Source organism: Nicotiana sylvestris, chromosome 5 (assembly GCF_000393655.2).
Source record: "Nicotiana sylvestris chromosome 5, ASM39365v2, whole genome shotgun sequence".
NCBI lineage: Eukaryota > Viridiplantae > Streptophyta > Magnoliopsida > Solanales > Solanaceae > Nicotiana > Nicotiana sylvestris.
In genome coordinates this window covers 150643085-150652020 of record NC_091061.1, presented here as the reverse complement: position 1 = coordinate 150652020, position 8936 = coordinate 150643085, and positions in this window count along the sequence as shown.

Here is an 8936-nt window from a genome sequence, read left to right as displayed (position 1 = left end):
TTGATAATTACTCTTTCATTTTTAATCAAAGTTTCGGGTTTGAATTCTTAATCTAATTTGTCTTCATTAAGAAGTACTATTCAATGTGAAATTTTTTGGAAGAAAATTAGAAATAGTCTGATTTACAATCGGTAATTGAAAAAAGCTACAATTTCAAAAATAATCAAAATTTAGCTTATTATGCTGGAGTTCGAACTTTTTACATATGAGATTCTAGTACATGTGCTGGAGACATAATATGCTGGAAGTTTATACGCAGGAGCTCCATAATCTAACATATTATGCTGGAACTTTTCGTGTGTCAAATAGAATATTTTTGTCCAAATTTTATCTTCGTATATACTAGTGACTATTTTTTAATAACTTAGTAAAAATTTATGATTACTAGTCCAAAAAGTGACTAACCCATGGTATTTTTACGAAATTTTTCGATGCGAACACTGATTTAGTCGGAGACCCAATAAATATCAGATGAAAACCCCAAAAGAAAAAAGAGAGACAATTCTGGTTCAGTTGTGCTTGTAATGTAACTGAAATATTCAAAGACAAGGACCTAACTAGATTTGACTTACCTAACACATGAAAACATTACCAATAATAATAAATGCTTGTATACTCGGAATGAGCTGTTGTCTCAGCCAAAAAAGGGTCAAATATAGTGGTTCTGTACCAAACGGCATTTATTGCTGTTACAATTCATTTATTTCCAAAGTCAAAATCAGACGGATTTTCCAGTCTTTCATTGCTTATTAAGCAACGGAAATTGTGGTTGTTATTATGGAGTCATAAGAGCTAGTCTTCCACCCACTTTACTTACTCCAGAATATTACATATTTGAGTATGGTCCATGCTAGCCAATGTATTTGGGGCGGGTTTGTTCAATCCGGACTGAGGTGTCACGTGGCCCAATAAAATTATACCAACTATTAAAAAGGGGCCCACACAATATTCCATTAGTCGTGGGGGTAATTTCAGACCTCAAAATAACGTTAATTGTATTTTCATACAAATAGGTGGACGAAACTCGATAGTAAACCATTTAGAATATTATAGGAATATTTTTGGCCATTTTCCGTTTTATTAATTGCTTGACTTAATTTTCATGAGGTTAATGTATTGTGATAAAATTATTTATTGTGAAGAGATAAATGAGACTCTTAACTAAAAGAACAATTGGCCAAACTATCAGCTACCAAATTAGTTTTCCTAGATATGAGCAATAAAAACAACCCAATTGCTAGCGAAGAAATAGCCGAATGCGGTTGACAACAAATGCTCCTATTAAATAGAGAAGCAAAAGGTTTGATTAATAAGCTTGTGAGATCAGGTTTATCTTAGTAAAAAGGGAGTCCCAAATAACGGTCTTCTCAAAAGTATTTTCGATTAGATCATGTGAGATTTTATTTGATAATTTGAACGAAAATATAACCCTCAACGTTAAACAAATAAAACCTGGTGTCACTAATAACTATGTTATTATTTAGATGTTATATGGGTCGAAATCTGTCTCAGTACTTGGGGGGAAAATATCATCAAGAAAAGAGTCAGCCGAAGTCGACTAGGAGATGGCGAAGCTCGTGGTCGAGATGCAAACGATAGTCGATGACGAGCACCGCAAAAAGAGCTGCAACGACTAGTTTATTGGGGTAGGATATTAAAGAAAATATTCCATTGGATATTCTTTATACTTGTACTACTAGGATTTATTGGGGGTATGCCCCATATAAATATGAAAAAAGATAATGAATAAAGGCATATGATATTCATTGTGATAAGAGGAGACTTTGTTAAAAGATTCTCCCCCCTCTCTCTTTTGTAAAGATACAAAGATTACCTTTTTGTGAAGATTCTTGTTCATATTATTCCATACTTTTCCCCCAGATCCGATAATATTTCGAATATTCTATGATCTGTCTGTCACTCATCATTATCAGGAGGAGCAATCATCTAGTTTATTGTTTATGGGTGAATCTCTTCTCCTATTTACTTAAATGTCATCTATTGTTATTTATTGCTAGCTACTTCTCCATTATTACATAGATCTTTCGAAACTCATATTGAATGCTACCATCGATTCTCTACTAGATCTTCCTAAATGTTAGTTATATTGTCAGAACCCACATCTAGAGATATTAACATTAACTAGGTTTTACCCGTTATTATACAAATATAATCGTTTTGACCAGAAGTTGTATTTTTTGGTCAAACAAGTTGGCGTCGTCCGTGGGAATTATCTAGTTAAATTTTTAGTTTCTTCTAGATCTGCAACTAACGCTGATCGCTAGCGTAAAAAAAGAGGGCAAGAACAAGGTCCTTTTTCTTTGTATGCACAAGATCTAATATGGCAGGTAATAAAGAAGGACGAATGAGAATAATGGGTGACCTCCCAACCAACCTCATGAACATCATGAATGAGAGCTCTGAAGCAGTGGACGAGGATGCAACGCCCAATGCCTCTCCTAGGCGAGGCGGATCACCCCTCCCCACTGTAGCATCATAAAATCTGTTGGTAAGGGAGCCTCCACATCTGTGGCGGAGGAGATTCCACCCGCAGTAAAAAAGATCCTTGAGGCTTGGCTAACTAACACGCTAACCAGTGTCCTCCATAATCCCGTTTGAGACACGGTGACATTAAATGCAAGGACTGGCGTTATACACCAGCAAACGAGCAACATGATAAATTTCCTCCTCTTCCTGCAACGACAAGTATTACTCACAATGTCGCTAACAGTGCATGTGATGACACTCTCACAACCATTCTTAAAAGAATGGAGGAAATAAAAAATGAGAACAAAGCACTACGGGACCAAATGAGAGAACACCAAGAAAGGGTCGATAAAATACTGGGCGCTCCTAAGCTCTTGCCAAAGGGAGATGCTGGTCGGTTCGTAGAACAGCCGTACAATGACAATGCCGCCCCACATGCCATACTAAAGACCTTTAAAATGCCACCTTATCTGAAAATATATGATGACACGACCGACCCCGAGGACCATGTGACTCACTACGTCACCATGTGAAAGCTAATAACCTCGCCAAGGAACAAGTATCCTCCATTTTGTTGAAAACATTTGGCGAGACCCTCACGGGAGGAGCATTGACATGGTATTCACAATTGCTCGCGAGTTCCATTGAAACCTTACAAGTTCGTAACAACCAATGCTGGGGACAAGAAGGCGGAGGCGAGAGTAAACAACATATTTGCTATTAAACAGTTGTCGAGAGAGGGATTGGGGGACTTCCTCGCCCGGTTCAACCGAGTAATATTGACCTTCATGAATGTGTCGGAAGGGATGGCGGTAGCAGATTTTTATAACGGGTTGAGCAGAAATGGTTCAAGGGCAACAAAGAAGTTATTACGTTGGCTTATGAAGTATCCCCCAACTACTTGGGATGAAATGCACAATGTGTATTACGCAGAAGTCCAAGCAGACGAGGACGACCTCAATGGGCTGACTCATCGACTGACCTCGATACAAGCCGAATCGCCGAATCCAGAAAGGATCAAAGAAATTATATCAAGAGGGACCTCACAGCTCCATGACCCAACATGGAACGACATCTACCGTACGTCAGAACCGCCATTGCATCCTCTTCCTGCCACAAAGAGGGCCCACCCCGATTAAGAATAGGGACTCACCGGAGCGAAAGAGGTATGCCACCTTATTACCTGCTTATAATTTTTGTGTGTCACCTACAGAAATAGTATACGACTTGGAGAAGCTCGGACCGAAGGTGAAGTGGCCACAATAGATGAGGTCAGACCAGAATACCAGAAAATCGAACGCCCTTTGCGAGTTCTACTAAGAGCGAGGACACAAAATTGAGGATAGCATCGCCCTAAGGTAAGAGGTCGTAAACATGCTATGTCGGAGACACCTCAAAGAGTTCCTAAGCGACTGGGGATGAACCAACTTTGATAGAGGGCGTGATCAACATCAAGGACCGCTGAAACTACTCTCGCAAACCCGCACCGTTCACATGATCATTGGCAGCATCGATGATGCTTCTATTAACAGTGTGAAGTTCACCACAATCCACAAGCTCAAACGGTCGATCCCCAACGAACGGTATGATAAACTTGAAGAAAGTATCATCTTTGATAAGTCAGATACCAACGGTTAGGTTTTCCCTCACTATGATGCCCTTGTTATCACTTTACGAATTTTAGATACCGATGTGCGACACAATATGGTAAACGATGGAAGCGGCGCATGCATTATACACCCTCGAGTACTTACAATCGAGGATAAGATAGTACCGTACTGCATTGCACTAATAGGTTTTAACAATGCAGTTGAGCAAACATCTGGCGAGATCACACTTCCCGTCCTAGCCGGCGATGTCACTTTAGAAATCACATTCCATATCATGGAACAAGACACAACATACAATGCCATAATAGGGCAACTATGGATACGCGTCATGAGAGTCGTCTCTTCTAGATTTTACCAAGTCACCAAATTCCCGACTCCATGGGGAATATTCAAAATATGAGGGGAACAACGCACATCCCAGGAATACTACCGCATCGTATTGTATAGTCACTCAAAAAACAAAGGACAAAGAAAATAGGCATAGTAATCAACAAGGTCGAGGTCGATATGTGGTGAGAGCGAGGACATCATCAAAGACCCCGATACGGTCGAAGCCGCAGAATCGACTATAGAAGACCTCGACCCCGTTCAATTAGACAGCAACAACCATAGTAAGAAAGCTTACATCGCCTGTAAGCTTCAGGAACTAGGTAAATTTTGTCGATACTTAACTGCTAACGCGGACTTGTTTGCTTTTAGCCATGCTCATATCATCAACATCAAGATCAAAACCTGTCTCATAGCCATCCTTGTCAACGCCTTTACCTCTCCCGTCGGCCGATGAATAAAGAACATCAACCGGTACGAGATTCGATGGCTTATCTCACCGTAAAATATCAGAAACCCTCGCAGACGGCCCTTCGGCTTCCATCATGGCATCGGGAAGGGACACACCCTCTACAATCTCAGCGGATGGCAGAATCTCAAATGACAATTCGACATCATCTTCAAGCACTATGGTCGTCGTCTCACAGATGACAAAATCGCCTCTTTGAATCCACAGCTCGGGTGATCCCATCACCAACGTCTACTAATCTTCTCTTACGGGAAATCAAATTCCCGTTGCTCGGCGACTCCTCCTCCTCCTCGCCTACTAGATGATGCAAAGTGGAAGCCGGAAGCTCTACTATCAATATATCCGCGGGCAGAGAAGAAACCGATACCGAGGTAGCAATAGGTGGGGCTGATAACCGAGCAGACTTGGCCACGACGGAAGAAGTAACAGAAGTAGACGACCGAGCAGGCCTAGCATCGGTCACAATAGGAATAGACGCCGAAGAACAGGCAGCCTTCCTCTTACGAAATGCAGGAGGGGGAGCCCTCGGCCTCCTCGAAGATCCTCGGATTGAAAAGGAAATATTGAAGGTTATCACCACCAAGAATAAACTGCGGCGTGCAAGCGACCATGAGGTCAAAACAACAAAAATATATATAGATGAACTCACCGGCCAAGGAAGAAGCAGGCCCGAACTTCTTGAGAAAGCCCGGGCACTCATAAATCCCCACAATGTGAGGCAGAACCTGTCAAACCCAGTCGGAAATGTCCCCGACCAAAGGAGGGGCGTAGTCTTGATTGTACAAAGAAGCGACAAAATTTCAGAGCCTACGACGAAAAAATCAAATGTTTTTTACAAAAAATAGATACGTACGAGCGTAATTCCAAGTCTTAGGGAAGCCGTTCACGTTGGCCACCACGTCAAAAAGTAGTTGTGCCAGAACTGACGATTTGCCTTGTCATCCATCTTCATCACCAGGCATTTACCTCCTCGATGGAGAAGGTACAACATTATCCCCCTATAGAAACTAGGGGTGAAAAGATGCATCAGATGGTGGAGTGTGACCTCGACCCCGGCCAACTCCGCAAATTTTGTGAGAATCCTAATGAGCTTATAGACGTGAGAAGAGAGTTGGGCCGGGAAAACTCCATAATAGCAGAAAAATTCTTTCGCCAATGGGAGAAGGGGAAGAGTATAGTTGACATAGAAAGGATATGCATAGAATGCGCAATATCCAAGGCGGTGTATTTGTACCAAATCACACCCTTCCGGGACCAGATCGATATAAGCAAGAATATTGAATTTCGCTCTAAGATCATCTTGATCGACCTTTTTCATTGCTGACTCCAAGACCTCGGCTCGTCTTCAGGCGCCTTCAAGAAGTCGGACCTAATTTTCTCACTACGAGGGATTATTTCCTCCACCGTAGGAAAATTCTCATCTTCAATGGCGACAGAGATGCCATTAGCGTGAAGGGACATAAGCACCGCCAAAGGGACAGGTTCAGTTCCCATAACAGAACCAGAAGATATATTAGCCATATTTTTTAGAGAAGATATTCATGCAAGGAAGTATTAGAAGCAACAAGAATCGCTAAAACCAGTAAAGAAAATACACGGCAATGGAGGAAGAAGAAGAAGAAGGCACAAGGTTTTGATGAGAAAAGCACGTAGAGAGCAAATGAATGTCATTACATCTCTATTTATAAGAATTCAGGCATCAAAACCAAGAGATTATGCCATCATTACCTGGCACTGGAGTCGAAACGACAACCCCAATTGACAGTCACATAGGAAACAACGCAAAGCATCGGGAAAATGCACCATAATAACGCATGATGTCATGACGCCATTCTGGTTCAGAAGCAACATAACCCCTAAAGTTGTGGTTCACGAAAGGTCACATTTTCATCTCGTCTGAAACATCACTGCTCGACTCGCTCGTCCAAGTTTTGCCAACCACAATAAACTGAATCTGCTCATTAAAGTCTCCTGAGGCCGGTCTTAATTAGCGGAAGGACTAACTATATGAGTTGAAATCTATCTTAGTACTTGGGGGAAAATAACATCGAGAAAAGAGTCAGCCGAGGTCGACCAGGAGATGGCGAAGCCCGTGGTCGAGATGCAAACGATGGTCGATGTCGAGCACCGCAAAAGAACTATAACGGCTAGTTTATTAGGGTAGGATATTAAAGAGAATATTCCATTGGATATTCTTTGTACTTGTACTACTAGGGTTTATTGGGATATGCCCCATATAAATATGAAAAAAAGATAATGAATAAAGGCATGTGATATTCATTGTGATAAGAGCAGACTTTGCTAAAAGATTCTCTCTCTCTCTCTATTGTAAAGATATAAAGGCTATTTTTTTGTCAAGATTCTTGTTCATTTCCACACTTTTCCACCAGATCCGATAATATTTCAAATGTTCTATGATTTGTCTGTCACTCATCATTGTCAGGAGGAGCAATCACCTAGTTCATTGTTTATTGAGTGAATCTTTTCTCCTATTTACTTGAATGCCATATATTGTTATTTATTGCTAGTTACTTCTCCATTATTACATAGATCTTTCGAAACCCATATTGAATGCTACCGTCGATTCTCTACTAGATCTGCCTAAACGTGAGTCATATTGTCAAAACCCACATATTGAGATATTAACATTAACTAGGTTTTACCCGTTATTACACAAATTTAATTGTTTTAACCAGAAGTTGCACTTTTTGGTCAAACAGATGTGACATTACACTTACCAATCAATTTAAAGACTGTTATTATATCGTTCTCTTTTCGAGTTTAAAATTTATTTAATAATCATACAAATTTTTTTTACACAACTAGATTATTTATATGGTAAATGTATATAAATTTATGTGCTATGCATTAATTGGTAATTTAATAAAAATTGAAATCTATAACTATCACATCTAACACGGGTAATGCAAAAAAATAAATAAATTATATTATCAATATATCTATAACTTAAATCTTTGTCAAAACTAAAGAAACACATGAAACTCGTGTTTTATCGACGGATTCATTTTTTTTTAAAGCCAGACAAATAATTGATGGATATATAAAATAAAGTAGCATGAGGTCTAGTAATTTGACTAACAAGTAGTAAGTGAAGTTTAAATATTGTAGCTGGATATATAAAATTATGTTTAGACTATGTGTGGCATCAGACACCCTAGAGAATAACATAAGTTACGCCGACCTAAATCCTTTGAACAAATCTAACCTAATCTTAGCTCAGACTCAACTTTGAATTCAAACCTGTACTTATTAAACGATTCATAAGGAAAAAAATTCAAAGGATTTGACCAACTTGTTTTAATTCAATCAGTTGGATGTTCATGAAAATTTAAATTAAATGACCATATTTGAATTAGTGATTAAGAAAAACTGGTTTCTTAATTACGCAATTTGTTTTTCCACGCCTCGCATACCATCATATTTATTTAATTTGTAGAAATTCTTTTCGAACAAGATGCAAAATTTCCTTTTTTGTACATTAGCTTATTTTTTAAAACAAAATATCAGATCCCCATGCAGGACATAAATTAAGGAGAATTGAGGTTTTCTTCTACTTCTTCTTCTTCTTCTTTCAGTCGTAGATTTTCTAATTGCTTCATAGATTCTTAATTTCTAGAGAGAGAGAGCGCCAACCTAGAACGAAAATAAAAAAAATCATACTACTCCTAAATGACAAAACAATAAATAAATAGGAGTAATAGATACTACTCCTACTACGTATAGATTTGACAAGAATCACGAGTTTGACCAAGGAGTTGACAAAGCGTGCTCTTATTTGTTTCTCAAGAGCACTTTTTTTTGTGCAAATAGCACTCCCATGTCTCATGTAAAAATAGTTGTCTCAAATTATTTGTCACTTTAAAAGTTCAAGTCAAAATTAATTATCTTTTTTTTTACCTTTAGTAATAATTATCCTTAAATACTACATACACCTAACTTTATTCAAATACCAATGAGGAAAGATTAAACATTAAGACATGAATAAGAGTAAAATAATCAAAATTCCACCCAATTAATTTTTT